The sequence below is a fragment of the Hylobates moloch genome, unplaced genomic scaffold (genome assembly GCF_009828535.3).
Source record: "Hylobates moloch isolate HMO894 unplaced genomic scaffold, HMol_V3 SCAFFOLD_13, whole genome shotgun sequence".
Taxonomy (NCBI): Eukaryota; Metazoa; Chordata; class Mammalia; order Primates; family Hylobatidae; genus Hylobates; species Hylobates moloch.
In genome coordinates this window covers 97,267,185-97,283,543 of record NW_026652288.1, presented here as the reverse complement: position 1 = coordinate 97,283,543, position 16,359 = coordinate 97,267,185, and positions in this window count along the sequence as shown.

Here is a 16,359-nt window from a genome sequence, read left to right as displayed (position 1 = left end):
AGGCTGTTCATTAAGAGGCACCCTTGTTTAAAACTAAATTGTATCACCTGCTGGTGCCTTGAGTGGTTTACTTAGACTCTCTGAGCCCAGTTTCATCACCTGTTGTGAGGATGAAGTATGGCACAGCCTGTGCAGTACCTGGCATATGGCAATTTCTCAGTACCGAGTTAGCCTAAGTGTCAGGCACTAAGCTCTCTGTGCTGCAGAGGATCCAAAAATTCAAGTGACACGGGCACTTCTCCCACAGAGCTCATGATATAGTAAGTAGAAACGTTCACAAAACCTCTGCAAAAGATAGACCACGACATGTTAGAACATTTATTATAAAAAGTATTGAGGAGCAGATGAACATTAATTCTGCATGGTGGAGCTCATTATCTGCAAAGGTTCTTAGAAAGGATAGAATTTAAGCTAGAGCACGAAAAGAAGATCGGATCTTTGAGGCAAGTCTTGCAGGCAGAGGAGGAGGGGGAAAAAAGTGTATTGGGCATGCCCAGAAGAGGAAATGGCTTACCCCACAAAAGGCAGTGAATGTGAGAGCACTGGGTGTGGCTAAGCCTTTGTGTCGCTGAAGGGTGAGATTTTAGAGGTAAAATAGGTGTGAGAGAAGAGGGTTTGAGATACGGGTGGTATTAAGTATGGGATTATTAGCAGAGTTAATTGGAAAACAGCATCAAATTCTTAAGGGTGTGAAATGCCCAATGCAATGTTTGGACTTCCCTCTGAGAGCAAAAGGGAGGCGCTCATGTTTCTGAGTACAAGGAAGGCTTGAATTGATGAGATTCCCGCTTATCAAGTTGCTCCATCTGGTCAAGAACAAGGTAGAGAACAAACTGTAAGTGGATGTGATGAATGAGGCGCTAAAAGCCTGAAAGAGGAAACCATTAAGGAGGAAGGCTTTAAGAGAGGAAAAGAAGAAACCTAAGACCCTGATCATTCCTCCACCATCTAGTGCTCGTCTATTAATGCCTGTCTTCTTCTCTCGACTCTGAGCTCCGTAAGAGCCCAGCACAGTACCTGTCATTCAACAAAACTTCAGAAAATGTGGATAAAATAAGAAATTGTAGATAACTTTAGACATAGTAAGTATAGTGGATTGGAAACAAAGAGTGTTAAGGCTAGGAGACCTCTTAGGAATTTTTTGCAATAGCTCAAGTGAGAACTGTTAAGTCTGGAAGAAGTGCGGTGGAGTGGGCACGGAAGGGTGAGGATTGACAGAGATAAAGAGTAGGTGTCGGGCTGGACGCAGTGGCTCATGCCTGTAATCCCAGCACTTTGGGAGGCTGAGGCAGGTGGATCACTTGAGATCAGGAGTTCAAGACCAGCCTGGCCAACATGGTGATACCCCGTCTCCACTCAAAACACAAAAATATTAGCTAGGTGTGGTGGCGCATGCTTGTAATCCCAGCTACACGGGAGGCTGAGGCAGAAGAATCACTTGAACCCGGGAGTTGGAGGTCACAATGAGCAGAGATGGAACCACTGTACTCCAGACTGGGAGACAGAGCAAGACTCTGTCTCAGAAAAAAAAAAAAAAAAAAAAGGAGGTATCAGGGATTCAGGGATTGGTTGGAGGTGAGGAGCGTAAGTGAGGAGGCAGAGGGTAGAGATACTGAGTCTGGGTGCTTGGAAGCGTGATGATGCCATCAACCTATCAACTCAGAGCAGAAGGGCTCGAATGACAAGGACATTGCCCAAGCAGGAATTCAATATATATTTGTGGAGAGGATGGATGGATTGATGGATGGATGGGTCTTCAACATAAGCAGGGAATTATAGACTCATTTGTTATTGGGGTTGCAGGGGAGCTTACATATCATCAGCACTATTATTCTATATATAAGTGAAATGAGGTAAGACAAGAACTGACTGCTTTTGATCACATAGCTACCAGGTGATAAATTTAGGGCATGAAACTCCTAAGCTAGTGTTCTTTCCAGTATGTTATATAGTTATTTTCTTCAATTCTTAAAAAGAATTTCAGAGGAAATGGTATGCATGAATATCATATACCACTTGTAATTTATTTTTTTAACTAAAAGCTACATTGGGAATTTCATTTCCGTTTCTCTGATTAAAATAGGAATTCTAAAAGTCATGCATATTGATTGAAAAGTCCTCGGCTTTGGGGCCAAATTCTTCCAGTGGCTGTTACCTTCTATAATCCCATTTTCCAAGACATTTCTCTCTTGCCTACCCAGATTCACAACTTGCAGAATATGAAGCATGCCTTAAGAACTTGTACAGCAGAGAGGGTGGCATAATTTTAGCCTTGAGGTAGTTCTAAGGGTAGTTCATCATTTTGCAAAGGTGAAATTAACTTTTAGGTAATTCACGTGGTGATTTACATGGAAATCACATGAAAATTTACTTCTGGATATATCACATGGATCTAAAACAAAAGGACTGATTTCCTTAAATCACATCAAAAACCACTTCCTTGACTTTTTCACACTTTTTGTGTATCGCGTGCCTGCGATGTGCTCCTCAGCGCTCTAGCTGTCATAGTGGAGAGGATGATACAAAAGTTTAAGATACAGTTCTTCCTTTAAGGAGTTCTTATCCTAAGTAAGGAGATGAGACTCATGTAGGAAAAAAAATCACACAGTAATTTATGATGCAACAATTGTTTCTTTTCCTTGGTAACTTTCAGGCATTAAACAACAAATGGATTAAGTGAATCTCAACCTGCGAAGCTTATCACATCAAATTTTTGGGGGGTATTTGTGGGTGACTACAGCATCTCAGCCTATAGGTCGTCAATCTCTGATGTCAGAGAACACACCTTCTCACTTTCTTGTCCTCCAGGGACAGCATTACAGTGGACAATGAGTCAACACTGTCGCCAGGAGGCAGGCACAGAGTTGGAGGGGGAAAAGAGAGAAGGTGCAGGAAACCCAGCCTCGGAGGACCCATCAGGAGTCTCCTCACCTTTGTTGTCTCTCATCTCCAATTCATCTTCCATACTAAACCAGTTGTTAAGAGCTTCTGAGAGTCCCAATATTGCCAGTACATTCTAATAATAGCCATAACATTTACTGAGCATTACTTCATGGCAGGCACTGTCCTGAATACTTCATGTGCTATACATACATCTTATTGCATAGTGATGACAGGTCTGGAGTGTTGGTCCCAATGTTGCCAATACCTAGATGGTTGCTATTAGAAAACTAATTCTCCCTTTGCCATTTCCTCATCTGTTGAATGATGAGGGAGTTCCAGTGCTGGAGGGTGAGTGGGGAAGAGACATCTTCATTCAATTGTTGGTTGGAGAATAAACTAGTATAACCTTTATAATAGGAATGATGCAATGCCTAGTAAGATTTAAAATACGCATGTTCTTTGATTAAACAACCTAACCACTAGAAATCTATCCTATAGAGATAGTAGCAAGAATATGTAAAGATTCATGTGCAAGAATGTTTGTGGCACCATCATTGGTAAAAGCAAACAAGTTGAACCATCATAAATGTCTATCAACAGAAAAGTAGTTGAAAACACATCCAGTCGATGGAATGCCAGACTGCAAATGAGATATGGAGTTGGGAAAGTTTTTCACAATATATTTTTAAATAAAAGAACAGATCAATATACATGCCATAATTTATTTTCTAAAAATAATGTGTGTGGATGTAGATGCTCACATACATAGCTAAAAGTTATAATTAACTTAGGAAAATATCTTGATTGATAAATGCTAACAGACCGGAGAAGGAAACTTTCACTTCTTTAAGTAATTTTTTAAAAGACCTCAGTAATGCTAATCTTTACTTTTTTGTGCTTTTAGAACATTTTGAATGCAAATAAACTAACACCTGCCTTCTAAGAAAGATGGATCTGGATAAACAAGAGGCTACCGTTCTTCCATGATCTACCATTACTTAGATTAGTCTGATGGGTCTCCAAACAGAGAAAGTTTGCCATGCAGGGGTGAGGAGTTCAGGGGGCAGTCTGGGAGGGATGGATGAGGACAGTGATGGGAAGGAAACAACAGAAAAAAGCACTGGGAAAGCACAACGCTGGAGGGCACTACACCAGGTAAGGCATCAGTGAAAACACTTTGGTGGGATTCACGTGCAGAAGAGGAATACACATTGAGTGTGAGATTTTTGACTTGCTGTAATGACCCCTTTCTCTGTGCCCAACCCAAGGAACTTTCCAATGAAGTCTATTTCATACAAATACATGCACAGACAAAGACAATTATTTTTTAAACAAAACAATGACAAGGGTAACTCAAATGATCTCTAAACTCCCTTCCAACTAAACTTTTGAGTGTCTCTGAGCCTTTCTATTTGCCTTTCCTTAGCTGGCCCCATTTTCTTCTTACCCATATTTCCTGACAGGTCTGCCAGACCACTCTACCATTCATCCTCCAGGTGAGCCTAACTATGCACTTCATACCTTTTGGCTTTTACCTGTGCCTCTCTTTGCCTAGGATTGTTCCACTTTCTCTGCCTGATGGATCCTACTCAGTCTTAAGGCTGTGCTTTAAATGTCCCTTTTCTAGAAACCTCACTTATTCTTGAAACAGAACCAGTTACGTTCCCTCCCAAGCCCCCCATGTGCTCTGTGGATACCTTCTGTTGAGTTGGGTGGAGGAGGCAGTGCTATCTCTGTATCCAGAGCCTCCAGCATGGTTCCCCAAGCATTGGAGATGCTTAAAAATTGTTGGAAAAGGGCCAGGCACGGTCGCTCATGCCTGTAATCCCAGCACTTTGGGAGGCCGAGGCAGGCAGATCACCAGAGGTCAGGAGTTTGAGACCAGCCTGATCAACATGGAGAAACCCCGTCTCTACTAAAAATACAAAAATTAGCCAGGCGTGATGGCACATGCCTGTATTCCCAGCTACTCAGGAGGCTGAGGCAGGAGAATCACTTGAACTCAGTAGGTGGAGGTTGCGTTGAGCCAAGATTGCACCATCGCACTCCAGCCTGGGCAACAAGAGCGAAACTCCATCTCAAAAAAAAAAAAAAAATTGTTGGAAAAATAATGAATGTGTAAATTAATAAATCTAGCTTTAGCCTAGCTTTGATTTCAAAGGCCATCCTGGTGCTGAAAACTTTTCCATACAATGTGCATCCAGTGGTCTAAGAACTATGGGAACATTCTGCTCCAAATGCCTGTTGTTTGATCCACAAATATGCCCCAAGATCATCCCACCAATTGGTTATATCAGGCTATGCTGGCCACAGAGGGTCCTCAAAACCTGCTTAGATTCCAAATGGTCTGTTTTCCAAGGCCAAGTGCCTGGTCTAACTGTGTGCCTAGCTGGGCCTGGCAGAGAGGTGGTGGCCAGGCCAGCAGAGATGATGTAGGTACAGGAAGAGGATTTTTCTCAGGATAAAAGGCTGACTCTGGCCTGCAGCTGATGGCCTTTAATAGCCTAATGATCACGTGAGAGTCCTTGGCTTGGTCAGGCCCTGAGCACTGGCAGGAGAGCCCCACCCAGGTTAATTGATCTGTTTCTATCCTCTGACAGGCCCTGGGCAGGAGTTAGCACATTTTCCTCTGTGCACAGATCTTCCCCGTGCCAGGCTTACAAAAGGAAGTTTCCAGAGCTGAGCAGGTCTGGCACATTTTAAGTTGTCCTGAGTCTTATCCTCATGGCTCTCCACTTCTCTTTTTTCTCTCCAAACTTTTCTCTCACCCCCTCCCTAGCTGATTTTGTTCTCTTTTCTCATTTTAACTGACTGACCTCCCTCCTCCTTTCCTTCTTTCCTTCCCTTTTTCTCCCTCCCTTACTCCTTCTGCCTTTCTCCCTCCCTCCTTCCTCCTTCCCTACCTCCCTCCCTTCCTTCCTTCCCTTTTTCTCCCTCCCTTACTCCTTCTGCCTTTCTCCCTCTCTCCTTCCTCCTTCCCTACCTCCCTCCCTTCCTTCCTTCCCTTTTTCTCCCTCCCTTACTCCTTCTGCCTTTCTCCCTCTCTCCTTCCTCCTTCCCTTCCTCCCTCTCTTCATTCCTTCCCTTTTTCTCCCTCCCTTACTCCTTCCCTGCCTTCCTCCCTCCCTCCTTCTCTTCTTCCTTTCTTTCTTCTTTCCTTCCTCCCTTCCACCTTACTTCCTCCCTCTTCCTTCCCATGTTTATTTGTACTGTCTTTTTCATCTTTGTCTTCCTTATTCCAGTACGCTCACTCCAGATTCTCCCTCTTTCTCCAATCTTTCACCAATATTTCAGAAACCTCTCTTTTGCTTTCCTGCCTGCCATACTGGATAGAAGTCAAATGGCTATTTGTGTAATCTTCCCCTTCTCTCCTCCTTCAAGTGTTTGAGCAAAGAGGCCACATTGTCTTTCACTCTTTCCAAAACAGTTTCAGGTACCACCCTGGTGTCTGACCCTTGTCACATTCCACTCGCAATAACCAAGTTGACCAGTGCTGGTGCCCAGACAACAGATCCGGGCCCGTAGCCAAAGCCAGTTGGGGGTTAGCTCTGGGAGGCCCTCATGCTGAGACTGGCAACCCAAAGTTTACAAGTTGTCTTTTTGTTCTTTTCCTTCACCTCTTGAGCCTAGGCAGGGTCACTCTGTGTACTCAGGCTACACTTGAGTAGTCACGGATGAGTGCTATAAATTCATAGGTGTAACAACATAAAAGATCAGATATAGCCAAGACAGATCTGCCCATTATTTGGCTTTTCTTGATTCTTCATAAAGAATGAAGTGGAGGCCACTGCTATGTTTGCCGTCACTCTGAGGGGCTCCTAGGGCACACTCAGGTTATGGACGAAGTTCTTATTTCTTCTATTCATTCATTCAATAAGCATAACTGAATAGCATTTCCGGCATTGGAAACAAGGACACGAAGGTGTTCCCAGTTCTCAAAGAGCTGACAACTTAACAGAGGAGACGGACCTTAGAAAAGCTTGAGGTAATTATTAAGGAAAATACGGATGAAGTGCCATGGAATATAGACTGGCTGTGGAAGACGGTAAAATACTCAGAGAAGAAGATATTTGAGCGAAGTCTTCGGTTGTTGCAGAAACAAAAAGACCCAACCATTAGCAGTTGTGCAAGATAGCCAGAGGGACTGGTATTAATTAAAAGGAAAAAACCACAAATAATTTGGGGAAAAGGCAGAAAACATGCATTAAATCCTAACCAAAACTAAGAGTCAAGGATTTAATCTACTCACTCTCCCCTTCCAATGCCACTGATAATTTTACTTAAAGTGGATATATGCCAATCAATTCCCCAGCCCCAATTCAAGGTTAGACATCAAAAAGCCAGAATAATGACATGCTAGAAAGATGATTTAGAACCAAAAGGTTTGAAACATGGTTCTGCCTTTAACATGCTACTTTGAGCAAAGTTCTCCCTCTTTAGTCCTCAATTATATTCCAAGTTCCCCTCAGCTTTAAATGTGATGTTTGTTTCTAGGACTGAGAGTGATTTGTTGGGTTCTGCCATGACCCTGAGAAGAGGACCTTCTGTGACTTTCATGTTTATTTGTGCTGTGTTCCTAAAGCCACAGTCTTTTGGGGAAGGAAGTGTGGGGCATATTTTTACACATTTTATAAATGACGACTAGAGAAATGCGCAAGTCCTACCCTCCCCACCCCAAATCATGCTATTCACATCTTTCCAAGACAGCAGATGGAAAAAGGCAGATAAAAGACTGAAGTTATGTCTTTAAAAGGGTAGAAATCTGTATGGCATCCTAGAGCAAGAGGATGAAGAAGATGATGCAGTTTAGCCCCTAAGGAAACTGAGACCCAGAAAAAGCACATGTCTTGGCCAAGGTTACAGAACATGTCAGTGGCACAGCTTGGACTCAGAGGCTTGTTGGGCCATTGGTCAGTGCTCTTTTTATTATGCCAAACATGCCCATGTCTCCTCCTCAGCTTCTCAGGAGCTCCATGGCCAGTTCACCTCCCCATTCTGACACCTAACGCCAACAGTGAGGCTCTGTCCTTGAAGAGATGTAACATGTTCTGGAGAAGATGTCAAGGGTCACTTCGAAGTGTGCACAGGTGAGTTAATGAGAGCTGCTGCCTTTCAATGTGGGCTACTGATGCTTTCTCCAACAGGTAGGTGTCTTGTATGCAAAGGCCAATAGTATTTCCTGCAATCTGGAGGCAGATTCTGCTCACAAATCTCAAGACACAGCAAACTCTCTCCTCACCCAAGAAGAGGATGGGATGAGGCACAATGAAGAGGTAGGGAGGAGGAGATGGAGCAAAGACACGTTTTTGTTTGGTGGAGAACACACACTTTTCAATTTCAACCAAGACGTTTGAAATGCACACAATCACACAATCACAGTTTCTTCTCTTTTCCCTCAGGAAAGAAAACTGATCCTGTAGCCATTGAGAAACAGGACTGAGACCAGGAAGGGCAAGTCGTGTGTGTCAGCATTGTGGACCTTTATATAAATAATAATTTTCCAGTGGGAACTGTGATCTCTTCTTGTCTCTTCTATTTTCAAATGCTAATTACTTCTGATTTTGTTTACGTAGGCGGAGCTAATAAGAACATTTGCTTCGTAACCATTGAACCTAATGTATCTGTTTTTGGACACTGGTGATTTATTTTTGCACACATGCTCCAAATTGGTGCTAATTACTTTAAAGGATCAGAGTTTCTATTCCAAGAGGGATGACGACAGAATGTCAATTTGGAGTCTCTGAGCATAATGTCCCAATTATCAATGCATTCCAGACCAGAATGGACTTGGCACCTTCTTGAAGGGATTTGGCTTCACTTTTATCAGCCAGTCCCTGGTTGTAGCTTCATTAAAACTTGCTTTCTAGTAACTTGTGGATGTGCCTATACGTTTCTCTGTCTCAAAGACCCTTCAGTGTCATATCAGTATCCTGAATACCCACCTTTTCATTTCTAGATCAAATACTTCTCCCTCTGAGCCTTTTTTGATCTCTTTGGCCCAAGATAATTTTAATTCCTAAGATTTTCTGATTCCTTTCTTAAAGAGGTTAGCACCTTCTACATTGTCTTGTAATCGTTTGCTTACATTCTTACCTCCTTTCTACTAGATAAGCCCCTCAGTGACAATACCTTATCTGAATTATCTTTGTCCCCACTGCACACTAAAACTTCTCCTGGTGCCCTGTATATAATAAGTGCTTTACACATTGATTTAATTGAGGTTTGTTTATAATATCCTACATGCTCCAGAAAGATTTTAAGGTAGATTTAAATAAATATTTATGCAACAAAGGAATGAATACATCTATACGCACACAGAATTACTAAAGTCTATAATCAATACATGAAGCATAACTACACAGTACAAAATTTAACTATCATACCTAAAAGAAAAACAAACACGATGCTGTGAGGAATTCTTGAGGGGTAGTAGTAACAAACGCTTTAAATCTCAATGACTACCAAAGTAACCCACATTTCTGATATGGTATTTGCTCAACACAAATGTTTAGATGAACACAGGAGATGAAAACTACTTGAAGTGAGGGGAAGGAGTGTCACTGACTACACAGAATGAATATGGAGCATATTGTGACCAAGAAGACATGGCCACAGAGGAAAGAGAGCAAACAGGTCCATCCTAATTTTTTCATTTACCATTCACTTATTCACCCAACAAACTTGTATGGAGAAGCCCCTATGTCAAATACTATGTTTGCACCGTGGATGCAAAGGTAAATAAAAACATCCTAGTTTAGCCGTTTAGACCAGGGCTCAGCAAACTACGGCCAATGGGCCATCTCTGGATCACCGTTTGTTTTATAAATAAAGTTTTATTGGAATACACCATGCCAATTCATTTATGTATGATCTCTTAGCCACTGTTCCTCCACAACTGCAGAATTGAATAGTTCTGACAGAAACCTTATGTCCTGCAAAACCAAAATGTTGACTGTTCCTCATCTGTCCCTTTACATAAAATGTTGGTTGACACTGGTTTAAAAGTCATTAAAATACACTGGAGACAGTGCCATGTGGGGTAAGGACAGCGTTCTGTGGAAGATAACTCAGTCTTAGAAAGTCAAGGAAGGCCTCTTAGGGCAGAGACCATGTGTTTCTTGCTCACTGTTGTATTACAAGTGCCTGACACATAGTAGGTGCTCAGTAAATATTTGTTGAATGAATAAACAAATGATGTTACTTCTAAGATGAGAGTGAAGGGATGATTGGAGTAATCCAGAACAAATGTGGAGGGATGGATACAGCACATGCAATGACCTGAGGCAAGAGAGGTCCAGCTGTCCTGGTAAGCAGATGCTGTTCAGTTGCAGGGAGAGTGAAGTGAGGAGTGAGGTTTGGGATAAGGAGAAGATAAGGTTGGAAAGTGAGCAGGAATAAGATCAGACAGGGCCACTTAACCCTCACTGTAGAGTTAGGGCTTTATCCTGAAGGCCATGTAAAAAAAGTTTTAAGCAGGACAAATATAAGTTAGACAGTGCTTTAGAAAGACCACTTGGGGTGCTTTGTGGGAGACCAGAAGGAAAGCAAACCCAGAGCTGGGAGCTGGGTTAAGAGCTGTGGCAGAAATCCAGGGAACTGCAGTTAGGCTGTAACACTGGGGATAGAGCTCAGTAGGCCCTCCCTCCCTCCCTCCTTCCCCTCTTCGTTCCTTCCCTCTTTCCTTCTTTCTTTCCTCCCTTCCTTCCTTCCTCCCTTCCTCCCTTCCTTCCTTCCTTCCTTCCTTCCTTCCTTCCTTCCTTCCTCCCTTCCTTCCTCCCTTCCTTCCTTCCTTCCTTCCTTCCTTCCTCTCTTCTTCCTCCCTTTCTTTCAAGTTAAGAGATATTTAATCATTAAATATTAACTAGAAATAAACAGTAATCTAATTTTAATAAATCACCAGGAATTGACTTCTTCAGATGATTTCCATAAGTTTTATCCCTTTAGAAAAAAAAATTAGTAACTCAACATGTTCTCTTTTTGTGTTTAGTTTCCGAGAAGCCTAGTATCAAATTCAGTTCCCCCTAGATAACTGGTAGTATTTACTGCCACTTCCTTCACCTGTTTTCTGTTCTGTTTTATATCTCAATGTCTTATTTAGATATAATAATCATCATGATCAGTTAACAAGGACTTTCACACTGCTCTCTCACAGCAACCATCCTTCATTCAGTGCATATTTAATGAGTGCCCACTGTGGTCACACACTTTGCTCTGTGCAGCAGATACAACAGTAAGAAAGCAACACAGTTGCTGGTTTTACAGTCTAGTTGAGGAGACTGACGTTAACTGGACCATTATCTTAACAATGACAAACTGTGGTAAGTGGAGCAAAGGAGAGTCCCGGAAGCCATAAGAATCTCAGAGGTCAGGAAAAGCATCCTTGAGATCTGAAGGATAAACAGAGACTTGGAAATGGCAAGGGTAACCTTCAGTCAGAATGAATCTCCTCTATGGAAACCCTGTAAATGATTCAGTTCCTGCGTGGACACCTGCAGTGAAGGGAACAAAAGCTGCATTTCTAGACGGTGCTTATAGTCAATAAGGGGCAGAATTTGGCTCATGTAACCTCTATCTAGAGGTATGTACCTTGAGCCCACATAGAATAAGCTTAACTTCTCTCTAGCACAGACTTCACAACTGGATAACAACAGCAATTAATCTCCATGTATACATAGGTATAGACATATCTGTTCTCTCATGGTAAAATGCATAGGTTTTCCAATGTTCTCTGTTTCCAAATAATGTCATGTTTATAGAGACTTCTAATTGTTTGCAAATATCTATTTTTAGCTTCTTCTATAGAAGTACGACCTGTTGCTCCTAAATACAGAATTGTTAGCTAGATATCTAGCTATCCGAAAAAACAACAACAACTCTATGTTTCTACTTATTTTGTAGCTAGGTGAAGTGGATTGCTGATAGATGTTTAACAACCAGCTCTCATAGAAGAAAAATAAGATGTAGCACTTGCCAATTCTATGGTGTTAATTCTCCCATGGCAGATTTCAAGCTATCACATGACTCACAATCCACTCTCACACAACCCTAGGACAGGGCTCCAGCACACCACTGGGTAGGCAGGACCATAAGACAAAGTTCTCCATGGGATGTGAGTGGAAGCAATGCACACAACTGCCCAGTTGTGCCTGAAGTAGAAATAGGAGGCTCCACTTCCGCTTGTCCTCCTTCCAATGGACCGGAACACAGACATGGTGGAGAGTCCACTTTGTATCATGTAGATCATATAGAGCAACAAGTTAGGAGGAACTTCACTTCCCCACACCTCAGAGCTACTCTATGAGCCCTTGTCTCCTTGTGGGTAATTTTTTAATGTAAACAAGAAAGAAATATCTAACTTGTTTCAGCCATTTTTATTTTGGGCCTCTGTTAGAACAGGTGAATCTGTTTTCTAACGGATAGAGTAATCTATCACAGAATGGCATCCTGACCACTGATCTAACATCACGCAAAAACCTGCTACTTACAAGGCGTAGTCCTAGCAGGTGAAGGAGACACGCTGCCAGCTCTCAGGGAGCCCAGCCCAGGGCAAAAGATGGCAAATACACAAATTGTTATTGCAAGGAAAGAGGTGATGAGTGCTCTGAGGCAGGCCAGATGGTCAACCACACAGACTTAAAGAAGAGACTCATTATTATTATTATGAATGAGGTAATATTAGAATTCGACCATCAAAGATGGTTAGAATTTTGACACGTAGAAATGAACAACAAAGCATTTCACTGGAGGGATTCTACTTTTCATTCAGATTTTGGATTCCAATCATTCTGAAAATGTGATCCTTCAGAAAGTTTCTAGACTTTTTTTTAAAACACTTTTCTTCTATAATAGGACAAATTAATATTGTGAAACTATGACAAAAATGTTTCAAATATTTAAGAGAATCAATTGTTTTCCAAGTCTCTGATCCCTCCCATTTACAAAGAAGCCCTTGATTTGTTCATTTCAAAGAATTTCAGTGGATTAATTAAAGCATTCCTCTAAGTGCTTTCCTAAGCAGTGCTTTGTGGGCTTATTTTGAATTACTAAAAGTGCACAAAGACACTAAAACTGCATTTTTATAAAAAACTATAATGTCAACTTTTCACTAATGCAAACAGTTCTCTCTTTCCAATTAGTTTTTCTTAAGGGAAGAAATGATGTCTTATGTTTCTTTTTTATTGCTTCACTGTTCCCAGGACTTCTCAATGCTGTCCTGGGCACTGAGAAGCAATAAAAACAAATATTTATTGGTCAGCAAATATGTATTGATCTGAATGGGAATTGCAGAATTTGAGACTATAAAGGAGGGTGTTGGAATTGTAGGATGAAGAAGGGACTAGAAAAGGACCTGAGGTCGTGAAAAAAAGATCTGGTATGGGAATGAGCCTTTGAGATTCCCCATCAGATCCTGGCAGTAGGGCTGTCATCTCCTGTTTCCTTCATTTCACAGGTTAAAAAGCGGAGACTCTGAAGGAAAATGGCCTTGATGGAGGTGACAAGGCCACTGAGCTTTAGGGCTGGGTCTAGCTTGCACTAGCAAGCTTTTCAAAGCACCTGATCCTTGTTTTCATGCTTTTTATTTCAGAGTTGTGCTATCATAGACAAAAGAAAGAATCCTTTGAATTTTTAACATTTGAATATATACTGTATTCCTGCTTCAGTAAATAAATGCATGAGAAAATATAAAGTAATAGCAATAAAGTCACGTTTGGAAATTCCAGGATTTGAAAATGTAACTCTTTTTTGTGAAGGAAATAAAACATTACAATTTGGGGGTCCTCCTGACCCATCAGAACATCGAGAAATTATTTGCTTAGCTTCTCCGTTTCTAGGAAGTGAGGGGATAAAACTATCAGGCAGAGTCCCAAAGAAAGAGCAGACAGAGGCAGGGCGCAATGGCTCACACCTGTAATCCCAGCACTCTGGGAGGCCGAGGCAGGCGGATCACAAGGTCAGGAGATTGAGACCATCCTGGCCAACATGGTGAAACCCCATCTCTACTAAAAATAATAATAAAAAAGAATAGCTGGGCATGGTGGCATATGCCTGTAGTCCCAGCTACTCGGGAGGCTGAGGCAGGAGAATCGCTTGAACTCAGGAGGTGGAGGCTGCAGTGAGCCGAGATTGCATCACTGCACTCCAGCCTGGGTGACAGAGGGAGACTCCATCCCCAAAAAAAAAAGAAGAGAAAAGAAAGAGCAGACAGAGCAGAAGAGCTTCCATTCCCACAGGGCTGTGTGAGGCAAAGTGTGAGACAGAGAGGAGTGCAAGGAAACAGGATGGTGAGACCAGACTAGGGTGCATGAGGAGTCTTTGTTAGGTGCTAAACAAATGGAGAAGATTGTGATTCTTAATGCCAGCAGCTCTAAATGATATACTTGAAACCCTCTAATATATCAGAAACAAAGCACATGTTGAGTATTTCTTATCCAAAATGCTTGGGACCGGAAGTGTTTCGGATTTCAATTTTTTTTCTTCAGATTTTGAAATAGTTGCATATACATAATGAGCTATCTTGGGGATGGGACCCAAGTATAAATGCAAAATTCATTTATGTTTATACACATAGCCTAAAGGTAATTTACACAATATATTTAGTAATTTTGCACATGAAACAAAGTTTTTGTTAAACACTTACGTGTTGGATTTTCCACTCATGGCATCATGTCAGTGCTCAAAAACTTTTGGATTTTGGAGCATTTCAGATTTCAGATTTTCAGATTAGGGCTGTTCAACTTGTGTATTTATGAAGAAAACTTCTCATGGAGAAGGCAAATGTGAAACTGAGAATCAGATTCTGGTCCAAACTCAATAACTTTCATGTAACTTGGACAGTTTATCTCCCTTGTGTGTCTCAGTTTCTTCACCTACAAAGTGGGATCTCTTTCAAGTTTAACAACCTCTGCTTCTTTCATAGGTTAAGATCATAATATTGATGTGGCTGAGAGAATTTCAGCTTTTCTGATTGTAATGTACTCTACCATTAACTTCTGTGAAGTCCTAAGGATTTTTTTCTTTTGCTTCTCTTAACACTTAAGAATCAGATAAATTATTTAGCTTACCTCTCACTTAATGATTCAAATCATTAAGAACTAAGAGAAGCTGGCCGGGTGCAGTGGCTCATGCCTGTAATCCCAGCACTTTAGAAGACCAAGGATGGAGGATTTCTTGAGCCCAGGAATTCAAAACCAGCCTGGACAACAAAGCAAGACCCTGTCTCCACAAAAAGTAGAAAAAAAAAAAATTAGCTGAGTATGGTGGCGCATACTGGCTGAAGTGGGAGAATCCTTGAGCTCGAGAGTTCAAGACTGCAGTGAACTGTGACTGCACCTCAGCAACAGAGCGAGACCCTATCTCAAAATAAATAAATAAATAAATAAATAATAAAGCAAACAAAACAAAACAAAAAACTAAGAGACGTCATATGGAACATTATTTTCCACAGCTGGAAGGAAAAATTGCCTATATATTTATCAAAGATAATATTTATTTGTATTACTCTAGAGAGGTAGAAGCAATCACATAACTAAACTGAGTTTAAACTTCCATAAACTCTCTCTTTCATGAGTCAAGCCTTTAAGTTATCCCTAAACATATCCCAGTGATTTCTCTTTATTTGGCGCCAACAGTATAGACTATTATGGTCCAATCCGCAGTCATTTCCAGCTTAAACTCTTGGACTGGCCTATTAATCCATCTCCCTTCTCCTCACCCCATTCCACCCTCTTCCTCTGATCACTCCTGCAAGTCTGTTCTCCACAGAGCAGCCGGGGTGATCAGATTGAAACCCTCCAGTGCTCCCCACCTCCCTGAGAGTCAGAGCCACAGTCCCATCTAGATCCGTGAGGCTGACAGGCCCTTTTGCTGCCTCCAGCCCCTCACCTCCCACTCTCTGCTCCAGTCACCCTGACCTCCTTTCTGTTCTAAAGACACCCCAAGCCTGGCCAGGCACAGTGGCTCACGCCTGTAATCCCAGCACTTTGGGAGGCCGAGGCAGGCGGATCACAAGGTCAGGAGATTGAGACCATCCTGGCCAACATGGTGAAACCCCATCTCTACTAAAAATAATAATAAAAAAAAATAGCTGGGCATGGTGGCATATGCCTGTAGTCCCAGCTACTCGGGAGGCTGAGGCAGGAGAATGGCGTGAACCCGGGAAGCGGAGCTTGCAGTGAGCAGAGATCGCGCCACTGCACTCCAGCCTGGGCGACAGAGCAAGACTCTGTCTCAAAAAAAAAAGACACCCAAGCCTACTCCAACCACAAGACCTTTTCAAACCATGTTCCCTCTGTCTGGGACACTTATTCCCAGATAGCCACAGGTGTGCTCCATCCTTCAGATCTCAACTCAAATATCACATATACTAAATATCACCCCCTCTGTCCCTTAGCTCTTTATCTCCTTTTCCTAAAATATTCTGCACAGCATTTAGCAGACGCTGTTCTATTTCCTATTCATGTCTTTCTTGTGTTTCCT